The 17,730-nt window shown below is 36.0% G+C and overlaps 1 protein-coding gene across 3 annotated transcripts in view; it reads left to right on the top strand.

Moving 5' to 3' along the window:
* CPEB1 (cytoplasmic polyadenylation element binding protein 1) overlaps nucleotides 1-17,730 on the top strand; it is a 103,431-nt gene that overhangs the window by 47,147 nt on the left and 38,554 nt on the right. The gene's annotated exons all lie outside the window — the stretch shown is intronic.

The raw sequence follows: 17,730 nt of genomic DNA, 5'->3' as shown, positions 1-17,730 counted from the left end.
CCGCACCAGGGCTTGAACCCGTGTCCCCTGCATTGGCAGACGAATTCTTAACCACTGCACCACCAGTGGAGTCCCCCATTGTTTTTTTGATTTCTCTAATGATGTTGAGCTTATTGGCTCTTTTGTATTTTCTTTGAACAAATATCTCTTTAAATCCTTAGCTCATTTTATAATTAGGTGTTTTTTTTAACTGTTGAGCTATGAGTTCTTTATACGTTCTAGATGTTAGACCCTGATGAGATGTATGATTTGCAAATATTTTCTTCATTCCGTGGGTTGTCTATTTGCTTTCTTGATAGTGTCCTCCTTTGTAGCACAAAAGTTTTTAATTTTAACAAAGTCTTATTCATCTATTTTTGCCCCCTTTTGGTTGCTAGTATTTTTGGTGTCATATCTGAGACACCATTGCCTGATCCAGTGTTGCAAAGATTTATCCCTATGTTTTCTTCTAAAAGTTTTCCAGTTTTAGCTATCACGCTTAGTTTTATGATCCATTTTTTGTTAATTTCTGTATATGGTGTAAGGTAGGCGTCCAACTTCATTCTTTTGCATGTAGATACTTAGTTGTCCAAGAACTGTTTGTTGAAAAGAATATTCTTTCCCCATTGAATGATCTTGGCATCCTTGTTAGAAAATCAGTTGACCATAAATACAAGGATTTACTTCTGAACTCACAGTTCTAACTCATTGATAAAGCCAGTACCACACAGTCTTTATTACTGTAGCTTGGTAGTAAGTTTTGAAATTGGGAAATATTCTTCCAACACTGAGATGGTTTTGGGTATTCATGGTTACTTGCATTACCATATGAATTTTAAGATCAGCTTGTTAATTTCTGCAGAAAAGTCAGTTGTGACTTTGATCTGTAGATCGATTTGGAGACTATTGCTATTTTAATAGTAAGTCCTTCAACGCATAAACATGAGGTAGCTTTAAGTTTAACTTCTTTCAACAGTGTTTTATAGTTTTCAGTGTGTAAGTCTTGCGCTATGTTTGTAAGTCTTTTTATTCTTTTCGATGCTGTCGTAAATGAATTTTTTTTTCTTAATTTAATTTTCAGATTATTCATTGCTAGTGTATAGAAATAGAGTTGATTTTTGTATATTGATGTTGTACCCTGCCACTTTGCTGAACTCATTTATTAGCTCTAATTGTTTTTTTGTGGATACCTTAGGACCTTCTATATCCAAGATCATGTCTTCTGTGAATAGAGTTTTACTTTTTCCTTTCCAATCTAGATGTCTTTTATTTATTTTTCCTGCCTAATTGCCCTGACTAGAACCTTCAGTACAATTTTGAATAAAAATTACAAGAGTAGGCATGCTTGTCTTGTTCCAGTCATAGGGGAAAGCTTTCAGTCTTTGACCATTAAATATAATGTTAGATATGGGGTTTTTGCAGAAGCACTTTATCAGGTTGAGATTGTTCCCTTCTGTCCCTACTTTATTGAATTTCTTAAATCAGGAAAGAATGCTCTGTTTTGTGAAATATAATACTTTTTATGGGTCGGTTGAGATGACTTGTGTAATTTTTGTCCTGGTGTGGTATATTTTACTGGTTGATTAACATGTTGAATCAGCCTTGCATTCTTGGGAAAAGTCTCATTTGGTCATGGTGTACAATCCTTTTTATGCGCTACTGCATTTGCTTTGTTAGTATTTTGTGAAGGATTTTTGTGTTTATATTCATAAGGGATATAGGTCTGATTTTTCTGGTGATGTCTTTATCTAATTTTGGTATCAGGATATACTGACCTCATGACTGAGTTGTAAAGTGTTCGCTCTTCCCTTTTTTGGGGGGAAGATTTTATGAAGAATTGGTGTAATTTCTTTTTAAGCCTTGAAGAATTCACCAGTAAGGCCATTTGGTCCTGGACTTTTCTTTGTGGGAAGTTTTTGATCACTAGTTCAGGCTCTTCGCTTATCATAGGCGTATTCAAATTGCCTGTTTCTTCTTGCGTCAGCTTTGGTAGTTTGTGTCTTTGTAGAAATTTATTTCACATTGGTTTTCTAATTTGACTTACAGTTATACAATTCTACAAGAGATAGTAATCTCTCTTAGTTTCTGTAGTCCCTTTTTATTTCTGTAAGGTTGGTAGTAATGTCCCCACTTTCATTTCTGATTTTAGTGATTTGAGTGTTTGATCTTTTTTCATGATCAGTCTAGCTTAAGGTCTGTCAATTTTGCAGATATTTCAAAGAACTAACTTTTGGTTTTGTTGATTTTTCTCTATAGTTTTCTAGTCTTTATTTTATTTCTGCTTTAACCTTTGTTACTTCTTTTCTTCTGCTTGCTTTGTTTTGTTTCGTTGCTGTTTTTCTAGTTCCTTAAGGCATGTTGGGTTATTCAAGATCTTTTTTAATATAGGCGCTTACAACTATAACTTTCCTTGCAAGTACTGCCTTCACTATATGCCATAAATTTTAGTATTTTGTTTTTTCATTCAATTCATTCATTTTGCTTTTTTCCCATGTGATTTCTTCTTTCAGCCACTGATTGTTTAGTTTCTGTATATTCATGAATTTTCTATTTTTCTTTCTATTATAGATTTCTAACTCCATTGTGTTCAGAGAACATTCTTTGTGTGATTTGAGGCCTTTCAAATTTGTTGAGACTTGTTTTATGGAATTACATATGATCTGTCTTGGAGAATATTCGGTATCAACTTAAAAATATGTATTCTGCTGTTGTTGGATGGAGTGTTTTATAGGTATCTGTTGGTTCTAGTTGGTTTATAGTGTTCAAATCTTGTGTCCTTGGTGATCTTTTGTCTTCTTGTTCTGTTCATTATTGAAATTGTGGTATTGATGTTTCCAGCTATTACTGTTGACATATCTGTTCTATCAATTCTGTCAGTTTTTACTTCATATATTTTGGTGCTCTGTTCTTAGATTCACTTGTGTTTATAATTGTTATATCTTCTTGATGGATTGACCCTTTTATCATTAGAAAATGTCCTTATTTGTCTCTAATAACAATTTTTGTCTTAAGGTTTATTTTGTCTGATATTAGTATAGTCCCTCCAGCGGTCTTTTGGTTACTCTTTGCAGGATATATATATTTCCATCTTTTTACTTTTAACCTATGTGTGTCTTTGAATCTAAAGTGGGTCTCTTCTGTACAACATATATTTAGATCATGGTTTTCTAAAATCCATTTTTAAAAATCTGACTTATTTATTTATTTATTTTTGGCTGCGTTGGGTCTTCATTGCTGTGCGTGGGCCTTCTCTAGTTGTGGCGAGCAGGGGCTGCTCTTTGTTGCAGTGCGTGGGCTTCTCATTGTGGTGGCTTCTTTTGTTGCGGAGCACGGGCTCTAGGCACATGGGCTCCAATAGTTGTGGCACACGGGCTCAGTAGTTGTGACTCGTGGGCTCTAGAACACAGGCTCAGTAGTTGTGGCACACAGGCTTAGTTGCTCTGCGCCATGTGGGATCTCCCCGGACCAGGGATTGAACCCGTGTTCCCTGCATTGGCAGGTGGATTCTTAACCACTGTGCCACCAGGCAAGTCCCTAAAAATCTGACTTTTTAATTGGACAGTGTAGTCTACCACATTTAATGTAATTAATGGCAAGGTAGGATATATGTCTATCATTTTGCTGTTTGTTTTCCATTTATCGTACTTTTTTTTTCTCTATTCCTCATTAACTCCTTTAAGTAGATATTTTCTAGTGTACCATTTTAATTTCCTTGTCTTTTTTTTAATAGTATTTTGTTATTTTCTTAATGGCTGCCCTGGAGATTACAACTAACATCTTAATTCATAACAGTCTAGTTCAGATTAATACCAATTTAATTTCAATAGTACAGTTGACCCTGAATGTGGGTTTGAACTGCATGGAACCACTTATATGCAGATATTTTTCAATAGTATATACTGCGGTATTACACAGTCTGTGGTTGGTTGAATTCTGTCAGTGTGGAGGAACCGTGGATATGGAGGGCCGAGTATAAGTTATATAAGGTTAACCTCCGCATTGTTCAAGGGTCAACTGTATGTAAAAACTTTGCTCCAGTATTGCTACATTCCCTCTCTCTTTTGTGCTGTTAATGTCATATGAATTACATTATGTGCATTGTGTGCGCATCAACACAGATTTATAATTACTGCTGTATTCATTTATCTTTTAATAAGATAGAAAAATTATGAACAAAGGTACGTTTATGCTGTCTTTAATATTTACCTGTGTAGTTGCCTTTTCTGGTGTCTTTGTTACTTTGTGTGGATTAAAGTAACTTTCTAGTTTATCTTTTCATTTTAACCTGAAGGACTACCTTTAGTATTTATGTAGGGCAAGTTTGCTAGCAGCAAACTCTCTCAGGTTTTATTTGGGAATATCTTAATTTATTCATTTTTAAAGGATTGTTTTATTGGCCATATAATTCTGGGTTGAGTTTGTTCTTTCAACACTGTGAATGTGTCATCTTACTGCCTTCTGACCTCCATGGTTTCTGATGAGAAATCAGTTGTTAATCTTATTGAGGATATATGATGGGTTGCTTTTCTTTTGCACATTTCAAGATTCTCCTTGTCTCTGGCTTTCAACAGTTTGAGTATGATGTGTCTCATTGTGGCTATCTTTGAATTTATCCTACTTGAAGTTCATATAATTTCTTGGATGTGTAGATTGATGGTTTTCATCACATTTGGGATATTTTCTGTCATTTTTTCTTCACATATTCTTCTTTCCCCTTTTTTCTCTGTCCTCTTCTTTTGGGACTTCTAGAGTGTATCCCAGAGATATCCGAGATTGCTCATTTTCCTTCATTCCTTTTTCTTTCTCTTTCTCAGACTGGATAATCTCAGTGGATTTATCTCCAGGTTCACTGATTCTGTCTTCTGCCTGTTTAAATCCTGAGACCCTGTAGTGAATTTTTCATTTCAGTTACTGTACTTTGCAGTGCCACAATTTCTAATTGGTTCTTTTTTATAATTTCTGTTTCTTCATTGATATTGTTTGGCATGTCTACCACGAAAAACAGAAGGCTACAAATCTGAGTTTACTTGGAGTCTTAGTAATTGCAATTCAGGAGACACAGATTTAGGTAAAACTGAAAGAGTGTTCAGGGAAGAGCAGCAGTCAGGGGATTATAATGGCAAAAGCCACAGGGGCTACAAGGTTGTCAAAATTGTCTGGCAAGAGTTATGATTGGCTCTGATACAAGAAAGGAGATGTTTGCCCTTAAGGGATAGGCTGTCATGAGTTATTTTAGGGTAAGCGTTCAGTAAGGATCTTGAGTTCTGGGAACACTGAGCAGATGTTCTGGATGCCCATGTTAAGACAATAAGTGGTCAAAAGGTAAGGTTCCATCCAGGCTGAGGCATGCATAAGTCACACTTCTCAGTGGCCTCCTGGCTCCATTTTAGAGAGCTCCCTTAGCAATACTGACTCGATTTTGATTTTCCTTTCACAGGTGAGGCATTGTTCTTATGCATCCCTTTAGTCTTTTAGACATTTTTTCCTTTGGCTCTTCAAATGTAGTTAAAATAGCTGATTGAAGTCTTGGTCTAGTACTTGAAATGCTTAATCTAAGTCAGGTCATTTCTTTTGACTGATTTTTTTATTTTTTCCCCTGTGAATGGGTCATATTTTCTTGGGTTTTTTTTTTTTTTTGCATGTTTTGTAAATACTTTGTTGAAAAGGGGACACTAAATAGTTTAATATGACAAGTCTGGAAATCAGATTACCCCTTTTCCCCAGAGTTTGTTCTTTCTGTTTGTTGTTGTTTAGTGACTTTTCTCAACTAATTCTGTAAAGTTTTTTTTTTACTTAAAAAAAATTTTTTTTATTGCAGTATAAGTGCTTTACAGTGTTGTGTTAGTTTCTACTGTACAGCAACGTGAATCAGTTATACATATACATATATCCCCTCTTTTTTGGATTTCCTTCCCATTTAAGTCACCACAGAGCACTGAGTAGAGTTCCCTGTGCTATACAGTAGGTTCTCATTAGTTGTTTATTTTATACATACTATCAATAGTGTATAATCTCTCTTTGGTTATCTTAGTGGTCAGCTAACGATTGGACAGAGGTTTCCTTACATGCCTGGAATTCGTCCTTTGCCAAGGGGTCCAGCATGCCTTCCATGCTGATCCATACAGCTTATTGATTCTACAGTAGCCTTCACTTCCCTGCTTGTGCAGAGCCTCATGGTTAATCAGAAGTGAGAACTTAGGGCCTTCCAGTTTCACAGGGATATGTTGAACTTTTTAAAGTCCTCTGTGCGTATCTCATGCCTCAGCTTTTCCTTTTAAGCTTTTTTGGTAGTCTATTGTTGGCCTAAAATGTTACTTACTACCTGAGGTACCAGATGTTTAATGCTTGCCTTTGATTGTTTAACAGACTTCCCCTAGAGAAAGGCTGTTCATACTGGATGAGCTCCAAGGCAGGACAAAGACAGCCTAGAAAAATGGGAGCTTCCATGGAACCACTGCAAAAGTCAAGTAATGACAGTCTCTGGGGATGGGACTTGACCTCCAATCCTGTTCTGCCGCTTCTGGTGGCTTCCAGGATGCTAATTTTCACTGTGATTGTGGGCTCTTGGTTTTTAAGGTTACTGCAGAGCTAGAGAGGAGGAGATGGGAGTAGTGCAAGTTAAAAGGCCTGAAAGTGTACTGTTTTTACCAGGATTCAGCTACTTTGTATTTGTGATTTAAATAAATGTTCCTGATTACTGCAAGCCTTTGTTTAATTTTCAGAGTTCTGAAAAAGTTCAGTCTGACAGTTTTTGCTGGTGTTCTCACTTCTTTTATGGAGGAAAGAATTTTAAAGAGGTCCTTGCTCTGCCATTCCACTGACATCATCCTGGTCATTGATTTGTAATCTTTTGAATACATGCACCACAGGCTGTAGGTTTCCTTCTAAGCATGGATTTAAGTGCATTCTGTGACCTGTGATGTGTTTTTACTTATCATTCAGTTAAAAATATTTTCTTAATTCCATTGGATGTCTTGTTGACCCCTGAAGAAGTGTGTGGTTTAACTTCAAAACATTTGGGACTTTTTGTTGTCTTTTTATAATAGAGTTTTACCTTAATTCTACTATATTCATAGAAAATCTTCCATGTGGTTTTAGTCTTCAGAATTTGTTGAGACTTTCTTTATGCCCTGCTTTGTTAAAGGTTGTATGTACACTTGTGGGGAAAGTGTGTTGACCACATGTTCAATGCAGTGTTGTGTTTATGTCAGTTAGGTTTGTTAATTTTATGTTTGATCTTCCATATTCTTATTTTTGGTTATCTTATTCTATCAGTTACCAAGAGAAATGTGTTAAAATCACTAGCTTTTATTGTAGTCTTGACTATCTCTCATTTGAGGTTTGTTGATTTTTTTTCTGTTGTAGATTTTTATAGACTGTTGACTTTTAGAATTATCCCTATAGTGGATTGGTCCCTTTATACTCATGAAATGCCCTTCTTTATCTCTTATGTTTTTGCCTTAACATTATTTTGTTTGACATTTGTTTAGTTACACCAGCTTTCTTTGATTAGTTTTGGCATGGCGTATCTTTTCTCATATTTTTCAACCTGTCAGTAACCTTCTATTTTTAAGACACAACTTTGGTAAGCAGCATATAGTTGAAATTTTGATTTTTAACTAATTCTACTAATATGTGTCTTAAGTGCAGTTTGGGTTTTTTAAAAAACATGTAGTTGAACTATTAATATACTTATATTAAGTATATCATTTTTATTGGGTCTTTGTCCTTCATGTTCTGTGTGGCCTTCTTTTGGATTAATCAGGTGTTCCTTATTCAAACTTAGCCCTCCTGTTGTATGATTAAACATTCTTTTACTGTTCTTTTTGTGGGTGCACTAGGGATTACAGCACACATCTTTGACTTATTAGTATCTCACAAATTAGTGCTTTCATCACCTCTGGAAAATGTGAAGACCTTATAGAACTCCAATTACCCTGTCCCCACAGTTTTTATGTTGTCGTTACTAGGCATTTTAATTGTATATATATTTTTAAATCCCAGAAGGAATTATTTTATATAATCATTATTTACTTAGTCTTGCTCACATATTTCCTATTTTCATTGTTCTTTTTTTCTGAATTTCTGTGCTTTCATGTGGGTTCGTTCTCCTTCTGGCTGAGGAACATCTTTAGTGTGAGTGTACTGGTAATGAATTCTTTTTTATTTTCCCTGAAAATGTCTTTATTTCATCTTCCTTTCTTAGGCTATATTTGCTGGTTGTAGAATTCTGGCTTGGCATTTATCATTCAGTCTGTATTTGTTGTTTATCTTCAGGCTTTCAAGGTTTCGTTGACAAATCAGTCTTTTTTTGAAATCTCTTGTCTTTGTCTCTTGCTCTGTTTGTTTTAATTTTCCCTGTGTCTTTTCTGCTATTTCACTCTTAGTCTACATGTGATACCTTTTTGGTTTTTGTTTTGTTTTTTTTTTTTTTGCTTATGAGTTCTTGGTCTTCTTTTATGTATGGATTGGTATCTTCGGTACTCAGTTTACAGCCATTATCTCTTCATATATTTCTCCTCTGTTTCATTTTGCTGTTTTCTTTTTCTATGACTCTAATGAAACATTTATTCTACTTTCTCATTCTGTCCTTCTGTCATCCTCTCTTTGGTATTTTCTTTTTTTTTGTTTCTCCCCTTCATTTTGAATATTTTGGTGCTATGTTCTAGTTCACTTCTTTTCCCAAACCGTGCCTCATTTGCTGCCAAACTCCACCTTTGAGATTTAAATTTCCAGTATCTTGGCAGAGGTTTGGGGCCTTGATTTCATTCTGGTTCATTTTTACCCTGAGGCACTCTTGGGGATCTCAGCTCAATAGATACAGTGTCCTATTAGACTCCCTGCTGGGGCATGCTTTGAATCTTCTCTCCCTTTGCCTTTCGAGGCCTTAGAACCAAAACCCAACTTTGCTGAATGAGCAGATACATTCATAGGATCAGTGATTTTGGCGCTCTGGTAATTTGCTTTCTCTTCTGGATTTTGGCTTTTCTTTTTTCCCCAGACTGGTTTTCCACTATCTTCTAAGATCTAAGATGTCTTTTTTATTAATTCAGGATTTTCTATTTTTAGGAAGAAGATTAATCTGAATAACCTTGTCAGTCATTACTGCAAATGAAACTTGAATGGTTTAAAAAATTTTTAACTCTTATTTTAATTGTCCTCTGGTACTAGTACCTATTGTGAACAGTTGCTATAAAGAGACGTGAGATAGTACATGTAAAGAGTTTAGGAAGTGTCCAGTTGAATGGTAGTTTTGCAGTTTTCTTTCATTTTTCAACATATATTGTCCTCCTGCTTAATATAATTCTGGGAAAACTGCTTTGTCTTTCCACCTCACTATTAAGTTTTCAGGCTCTATCTTTTCTACCAGTCAGACCACATATTGGCTTTACTTACATAATCACATTTTAACTTTCTGTGTCTCCAGTGGATCTTTTAGGATATTTCTGGGAATACAATATTTATTTTAAAGTCTTGTTCTTGGCTTTATTATTCTTTATTTCATCAAGTATAGGTTTTATGTTAAGATTGCTGCCTCATTGAATCTGTTGGTTTTCTGAAAATATTTGGTCAGTACTGGTTGTAATTTGTATTTTAAAATGGGCTTTGTATTTGAGATTGCCTGAAAGCGTGTTTGCATGCACTATATAAGTTTACTCCAGCCTGCCCTCAGAATGGGAAGAATACTTCATAGGTGATATTGGGTACTTCTGTAAATTGATCTTAGCAGCTATTGATCATTACTACCTAGTTGCATTAATTTATTAGGAGTTGCCAAATAGCAGTTTTCTAATTCTCATGCCTTCATTTATTAGCTGGTATACTTTTACAGAAGTAAACTTACTTTCATCAACTGTTTGGTTAACCTGAAGAATAGGACACTTAACAAAAGGCAGATAAACGCTTGATGATTATTCTCTATTTTCTTTCATAATATTGACCTGATTTTCCAGAGTTCTTCAAAGCTGACCAGTAAATTGTTTTTCAGTATCATTGTGGACTCATGGATTTAGTGTGTTTGATGTGTCTTGATCCATTGCAGTCATCCTTTTTTGCTCAGATTATCTAGTCTTTGAACAGTTGAGCTTCTTCACGTCCAGTAGGATGGCTGTAAGAAAAAAAAAAAAAGGTAATAACCGTTATTGAAAAACTAGTACTCTCATACATTGCTAATGTGAAATATTATAGCCTCTCTTTGGAAAACAGTTTGGCAGTTACTCCAAAGGTTAAACATAGAGTTACTCTATGACCCAGAAATTTGTTCCTGGGAGTATACTTAAGAGAAATCATGTGTCCATACAAGACTTGTACGTGAATGTTTACAGTATTTTTCATAGTACCCAAATCATGGAGACAACTCAGATGTCAGTTGGTGAGTGGTATAACAAAGTGTGGTATATCCATACAGTGGAATAGTTGGCAGTAAAAAGGAATGAAGACCTGATTCATACTAAAACATGGATGAACCTTAAACAATATGCTAAAGTGAGAAAAGCTAGTTAAGGAAGATCACATATTACATCATTCCACCTATATGAGTTGCCCAGAATAGGCAAATACAGAGATTAATGGGTTGCTTAGGGCTGGGAGAGGTAGGAGGGAATTGAAGTGACTGCTGAAGGGTATGGGTTTCTTTGTGGGGTGATGGAATGTTCTAAATTTAATTGTGATCATTGCACAACTCTGTGGAAATGTTAAAAACCATTGAATTGTATGCTTTTAATGGGTGAATATGTGATCAAGGAGAAAAGATACTTGTACTACATAACAGAGGGTTAACTTTCTTAAATTAGAGTATTCTTATGAATTTAATGAGACTAACAACCCTGTAAAAAGTTAAAACACACATGAAGAGACAGTTCTTTTAGTCAGCATATAATAAACTGCTCTAGATGCTGTGAATACAGTTGTGAACAGATATGCTCCTATAAAAGAGGTGTGAACTATATGTAGCTACAGAAGTATGGTGGGGAATAGGAACAAATAATATTTCAGGTTATGCTAAGTAATAGGAAAGAAACTAAACAAAGGGACGTGATAAGGAATGACTGGGGTTAGTGGTTACATAAATTATTTCTCCACACATTATTGAGGGAAGGCCTTTGTCTGAGGAGGTGACATTTAAGCTGAAGACCTGCATGATGAGCCAGCCATGTAGAGAAACTGGTTTAATACCAGGATAAAACTGTTATAAGCAGAGGGAACAGGAAGGCCTTGGAGTGGGTGGATGGGCCTGAATTTGGTATATTTAAGGGGCGGCAAGGCTTTTAAGGGTGTGGGAAGTGGTAAAGCAGAGAGAACAGTTAGGAGACTGCTACAGTAGTCCAGGCGAAAAGTGTGTTTGGCTTGGACTAGTATGGTAATAATGGAGACAAGGTAAGTGGACAGATTTAGTATGAATTTCAGAAGTAGGTTTAACAAGACTTGCTGATTGTGGGGGGTGAAGGAGAGCAGAATCAAATTTTGTCTGGCAAACTTAAGTGGATCCATTTTCTGAAATGGGAACTATTAGGGGGAAATGGGGACAAATAACAAATGAAAGAATGCTGAATTTTATAAAAGTAAGTTAAGGAGATATGGTAGACCCCTTGTCATTCAGTCTCAGAATCTTATCACAAATTTAAACAATGGGACTTTATTTTTTACCTGTCAGATTCATAAAAAGTAAAGTTTGGCAAGTGTGTGGAGAAATAGTCCTCATGTAGTTGGAAAATTTGTTTTAATTTGTTTATTTCTTGGCTGTGTTGGGTCTTCGTTGCTGCACGCGAGCTTTCACTAATTGCGGCGAGCAGGGGCTACTCTTTGTTTCAGTGCGTGGGCTTCTCATTGCGGTGGCTTCTCTTGTTGCGGAGCACGGGCTCTAGGCACGCGGGTTTCAGTAGTTGTGGTACACAGGCTCAGTAGTTGTGGCGCGTGGGCTTAGTTGCTCCGTGGCACGTGGGATCTTCCCAGGCCAGGGCTCGAACCTGTGTCCCCTGCAATGGCAGGCAGATTCTTAACCACTGCGCCACCAGGGAAGTCCCTGTAGTTGGAAATTTAAACTGGTATGACTCTTGGGGCAATTTTGGCCAGTGTCTTATTGATTTAAACCTATTGGATCATGAGGTATTTGCACTTATCAAGTATGTTTGCCTGAGAAAGTCAAAAATAAATAGATGTTTATTGCCCTATTTTTATTTATTTATTTATTTATTTGAAGAACATGACCAAAGACATGATTTATTTGATTTGGAGTGGCTATAACATGACACCAAAATTTGATTTTTCCCAACAAATAGATTTGAGAAATTGGGGTACCATTATTATAAATTCCAATCCCACCTTTGATACATTGAAAATACTCCAGATTATACCTCATTATGCAATTATTTTATGACTTATAATAATTTAAAAAACTTCTATGAGCAAATGGGTTTTACCATACACCTAATCATATTACCAATTTAGTTAACGCAGAAGTCCTGCCCTTAGGGTCTAGTATTTTAAAAGACTGTAAATGGAATTTACAATGTTTCAGGTAGACCAACATGGAGGTAACAAAAGAAACAATTTCCTACATCATCTTGGGTTATCTGCTAACCTCCTGAAGCATGAGATCTTATTACTCCTATCATTATTTTTTGCCCTATTATTTTAGAATAAGAAATAACAACTACTGGGAACAACCTGAATGTTCATCAGTAGAGAAATAGTTGAATATATTTATTATGTTCATAAAATGGACTGTCACAAAAGAAGAAAGTTGATTTCTATGTACACATCTGGAAAGATATCCAAAATACATCATTAGAAAAAATTGTGAAATAGTATATTTGACTTTTGGTGTATATTTTTAAATTTTTATATTTTAAACTTTTTTTAGTATTTATTTTCCTTATTTTTTTGGCTGTATTGGGTCTTAGTTGCGGCACACAGGATGTTCGTTGAGGCTTGCGGGATCTTTCGTTATGACGCACGGTCTCTGCGGCGCACGGGCTTTTCTCTAGCTGTGGCGTGTGGGTTTTCTCTCTAGTTGTGGTGCATGGGCTACAGGGCCTGTGGTCTCTGTAGTTGTGGCACACGGGCTCCAGAGGGTATTGGCTCTGTAGTTTGCAACGTGTGGGGTCTCTCGTTGAGGCACGTGAGCTCAGTAGTTGTGGCGCTTGGGCTTAGTTGCCCCACGGCCTGTGGGATCTCAGTTTCCCGAGCAGGAATCGAACCTGCGTCTCCTGCATTGGAAGGCAGGTTCTTTACCACTGGACCACCCGGGAAGTCCCGGGGGTTTTTGTTTTTGTTTTTGTTTTTTAAAGAAACTGTGCATTTACATGTTTGTGTGCATGAAAGAATCTTCAAAAGGCACTTTGGGGCTGGGGAATTTGAGGAAGGGGATGATTCTCACTTCAGGTAAGAAAGGAAAATACGAAGTTGTGCATGCTATTACCAGTAACTTTTAATGTGGCAGTGAACTTCCCTTAAGTCTTTGTATCTCATTCTCCTAATAGAATCCTAGAAGTACTAGACTACTAACATTTGTTCTGGATATAAATATAAAGAGATGAAGAGCATCCCAGAATTTTTACCAAATTCTTTTTTTAAAAGAAGACAGTTTATTTTTATTTAAATGTTCTGTGTGTAGGTTTTGTTTTTGTTTTTTTTTACTATATTGTGAGTTCCTTTGTCAGAGAGCCATGCCCAGATTTTAAATTCTTAAAACCATTTTCTGAATTCTTTTTTGTAATTTATATTTGCTATAGACAATTTGGAAAATTCAAGTACAGATATATCCTACTACCTATAGTCTATTTCAGTTGTTTAGGTGCTGTTAGAGTGTCTTTCTACGTATTTCTGGATATTTTCATGCAGTTGTAATCTCTTTCCCCAACACTTGAGCATTCTCCTTTATCATGTGCTGAGATATGAATTTTAATGTATAAGTTCCTACTCCATTATGAGAGAAATAGTTTTTCACCATTAATAGCTTTGTGACAAACATCTTTATAGGTAGATATTTTTCTGCATTTATGAGTATTAGTGATTTTTAGCAGTAAAGTTACTAGGTTGAACAGTTAATATCTTTAACGTTTTTGATGATTTATGGAAATGCTCTCTTTTTATGATCCCTCTAGCAGGTTAGAATGCTTATCTCACCATATATGCAGAAAAGGAAATTATCAAAATGACCGAGCACCGTTGAATATTATACCTTTTTTTTTTTTTATACCTTTAATTTTTCTGGTTTGGTAACCAGAATTCTTATTTTAATTTCCATTTCTTTTAAAGTGGAATAAAAATTTTTTAAAAAAACACTACAAGTCCTGTATCTTTTTCCTTGTTGAATTTCCTGCTGACCTTTTTTTTTCATGGCCGTGCCATGTGGCTTGCAGGGATTCAGGGATCGAACCCACGCCCCTTGCAGGAGATGTGGGGAGTCTTAACCACTGCACTGCCAGGGAAGCCCCCAGACCTTTTTTTTTTTTTTTTTTTTTTCCTGTTGGGGTGGAAACTCCACAGGCAATCTGAAAAATCAAACTACCTTAAAGACAGTTGTGATTCCTTCCTTTGTAGTGAAGTTAAAAGAAGATATGTAGCTTTTTAATTCATTGTTACATAATTTCTAATGAATAAAATCCCAGGGGGAAAATGCTTTAAAATGGGTTTAGACTGGCACATATTCCTTACAGGCAGCTTTAACTCTGAAATGTTAGTGATGGCTAGGTATAGTAATCATGTTAAATTCACACCTGTGTAGTTCTGTATCTCTGTGTACAAAGGTGTGTGTACAGGGGAGAATCCAAATTTAGGATAGCTGTGAAACCAGTTTGAACATATGTCCTTAGATTCTTTCCCCATAAACACAAAAGTACAAACTAACTTATAAGTGGTACTATTTATTCTTATGTGGATCAGTTTGGTTATTACTAGCAATCTGTCTATCCTAGACAAAATGTAACTTAATTAACTTTTTGTTCTGACCAAAACCCAGAGAGGGAGAGATCAAATTTATTTAATGTGCCCTTTTTTTTTTTTTTTTTTTTTTTAGAAGGGAGGTAATATTTAAAACCAGAGACCTCTACAGACAGTGCCATAGTTTTAAAGTGCTTTAAATCTTACCAAGTGCTTAGAAAAATGTAGTCATAATATTTTTAGAATATTCTTCCTCTTCTCTTTTTTTTTTTTTTTATCCTTACAGAGCACAGTAATACCAGCTTGCTAATGTAGAGGAAAGGCCACCGGATAAGAACTCATCCTCAAAGAAAAGAGGGCAGAAATGAAATTGATAGCTACTGGCTGTTTTTATTTCTTCTGTTTGGGAAAAAGTGCTTCAACTATCTGCTAATCAGATGTTGTAAATTAGATTAACAAGGTATTTGAAAAGCATACTTAAGGAAATCTTAACCAACATTCCCCCATTAGGCCAGGAACCCCCTTAATACTTCAATATCCTCATATCTCTTTCCTTCCTAGCTCTTCACTCACATTATAGTTTATCACTTGTATGATTATTTAGATTGTCTTCGCCACTAGATTGTCAATCCATACAGGCAAGAGCTGTAGCTGTTTTTCCTTACTTATCATATTCCTATTGCTTAGCTAGTGCCTGACACATGAGACTCTCATTTAATAGGTAAATATTTTTTTAACCTATTATTTTGGCAGAGCTTGAAGTTGGATATTATCGATGTTGATAAAGGTGTTCACAAATGCATAGAAAATGGTATGAGAGGAATGTATATTAAACTGTTAATTCAGAGGAGACTACAAGATTGAGGATGGAGGAGTGCTGCAAGAATGTGAAAATGATCTTTTCCTTTTTACTCTGTGTGTTGTCTTGATTTTTACCTTTTTTATTCTTTTTTAACGTATAAAGTGTACATCTACACTGAGTGCTAGCTGTGTCATCTTGCTCACATTGCTTTACTTCTTTTGAGCCTTGGTATCAATACTTGTAAAATGGATGTAGTGCCTTCTCCGTATGGTATTTTAAAATTTTAATAGTATATTTTATTATATTCATTAATTTGTTTTTGTTTTTAGATTTCACATAAAGGTGATATCATACGGTATTTGTCTTTCTCTGTCTGACTTATTTCACTTGACACAATACCCTCCACGTCCATCCATGTTGTTGCAAGTGGCAAAATTTCATTCTTTTTTATGGCTGAGGAGCATTCCGTTGTTTTATATTTACCCATCTTCTTTATCCATTCATCTGTTGATGGACACTTAGGTTACTAATAAAAAAGAAACAGGCTCACAGATACAGAGAGCAAACTAGTGGTTACCAGCGCAGGGGGTGGGGGAGGGAAGGGACAAGCTGGGGTAGGGAATTAAGAGGTACGAACTATTACGTATAAAATAATCTACACGGATATATTGTACGACGTGGAATACAGCCATGTTTTATAATAACTATAAATGGAATATAACCTTTAAAAATTGTGAATTACTGTGTTTGTATACCTATAACTTGTATAATATTGTACATCAACTGTACTTCAATTGAAAAATATATTTTTTATTTAATATAAAATATTTTAACATGTGATTTATATAAAAAATTATTGAGGTATTTTATGATTTGATTTTTTATACTAAGTCTTCAAAATGCAGAAATTAAAAAATTTTGAGATTATAATTGATGAATAATATTGTATTAGTTTTAGGTGTACAACATAGTGATTGTATACGTGTTTATTGTGAAATGATATGCAGCTTATTTTCATGATATGCATTATATTTTATACTCACAGCTCATCTTGATTTGAACTATAAATTTTCATCTGAAGTAGTTGATATATATTTAGGTGTCATAATGTTGAAAATGTAGATTCACGTATTCAGGTTGTTCTGAACCATACTTAAAAGTTTTCCAGTAACAGACTAGAATTACCAGATTTTTAATTTAAATTTCAATCAGTTAAAATTTAAAATTCATTTCCCACTTGTAACAGCTACTTTTTAAGTGCTCGGTGGCTTCCTGTTGCTAGTGGGTTCTGAATTGGACATGACAGTTCCAGAGGAATATGTATTAGATTGACAGGACAGTGAGTGGTGTCCTTTTGTTCTCACTAGGGCTCTTTAATCCAGGTTTGCTCTTGTCCTTGGCTCTCTAAGAGAAATTCCCAGCTACCATATTTACTGCAGGGACGACTTCCATTGCGCCATACAATGTCCCGACAGACATTGATCAGGAAGCAGAACCACAATGAGTGTTGTGGACTAAGGGATTTATTATAGGACTTACTCATTACACAGTTGAGGGAGGAGTGGGGGTTGGAAGATCAGGGAAGCTTCACTAACCAGCCCTCCTGAAGCACTGGCGTAGGTGGACAGTTGGGGCCCACAGGGCACTCCAGAAAACCAGGCCCATCCAGCTGCTAGAGTCAGGCCTGAAGGGTTGCTGGTGGAGAGTCTGTAGAAGGCTGTTGCCACTGCACCTGGTGGTGGGCCTGGGCTTGCTTTTGTCTTCAGGGCCTGTTGTAGGGCGGAGGAGTTGGATGTGGAGTGGAGGAGAACAGGCAGAGCTGGAACCTGCCAGCGTCTCAGTGTGTGTCCCTCACTGTGTCAGCGCTGCCGACCTGATGTTCTTTTACTTTCTCAGCCAATTCCAGGCACAGTCACCTGTGGAGAGCAGGACAGAACAATACTTGGACTTGAGGAGTACAAGTGTGAAAGAGCTGCAGTGGAAAGTGGAGGGGGGTGGGTGTGCAACCTTAAGACTCCAGTCCGTGAAAAGAAATAAACCTTGTGCGATTGTTCTAGGGCCTTTCC

The sequence above is a fragment of the Eschrichtius robustus genome, chromosome 1 (assembly GCF_028021215.1).
Source record: "Eschrichtius robustus isolate mEscRob2 chromosome 1, mEscRob2.pri, whole genome shotgun sequence".
NCBI classification, from domain to species: Eukaryota; Metazoa; Chordata; class Mammalia; order Artiodactyla; family Eschrichtiidae; genus Eschrichtius; species Eschrichtius robustus.
Note: the sequence above shows the minus strand (reverse complement) of the source record. Positions and strands in the feature narration are given on the sequence as shown.